Source organism: Penaeus monodon, chromosome 21, assembly GCF_015228065.2.
Source record: "Penaeus monodon isolate SGIC_2016 chromosome 21, NSTDA_Pmon_1, whole genome shotgun sequence".
Taxonomy (NCBI): domain Eukaryota; kingdom Metazoa; phylum Arthropoda; class Malacostraca; order Decapoda; family Penaeidae; genus Penaeus; species Penaeus monodon.
This window is the reverse complement of record NC_051406.1, coordinates 27,678,942-27,679,717: the sequence shown is the minus strand read 5'-3', so window position 1 is coordinate 27,679,717 and position 776 is coordinate 27,678,942.

Here is a 776-nt window from a genome sequence, read left to right as displayed (position 1 = left end):
GATTTAATGTATATATTTTTTGTAGGATGCAATGAAATACTTAGGGAGGCGGAAATACCAGGCAAGTGCATGGCCCACTGCTGTCACTGACGAAGCCCAGGGGCTAACCAGCACTTTGGGTACTGTCGTTGAGGTTTCTTCAACTCGAAATGGAATTCAGGGAGCCTGAGGAGGAGAATATTGTTCGCGCCTTCCGTCAATGTTACCCGTACAAGGTTTGTTTTTGCCCTATGTAAAATAGGTAGTAAACGAAAAAGGCGATTTTAAATTGGTGTTCAAAGAGGAAAAAGGAAGAGCTTTTAATGGACAAAAAATTATGGCTGTGTTGAGTCCTACATCCCAAAGAACACCCCAAATTAAAAACATAAGAATACAAGGAATTTTTTTTTCACAGCTCTCCCATAGATTTCGAAGGGGGAGAGTCCCGGGCCTGAGATCCATCCGAAAACGGCCTGTTCATCGTCCTCTGCCCCGCGCCCCAAAAGGTAGGGGGGGAAATGGGGGGGGGAAGCAAAAGGCCTTAAGCGATTCAAGGGCGTTTGTGAGGTCAGATGAGTGGCAGCAGCTGGGTTTTTCGGGAGAGATTATTGGGGCCCCCCGATACCAAAGAGGGACAGGTTTGGGGGCCGTCGGGGGGACAGGGGGGCCCGGGGGCAGGGGGAGGGCCGGGGCGGGGGGGTACTCAGCCCCGGGGGGGACAGACGTGGTTTTTGTTTCGGGTGTCATTTGCATCGGTGGAGGACGTCAAATTTCCCCCAAGCTGGGATTCAGCGTGT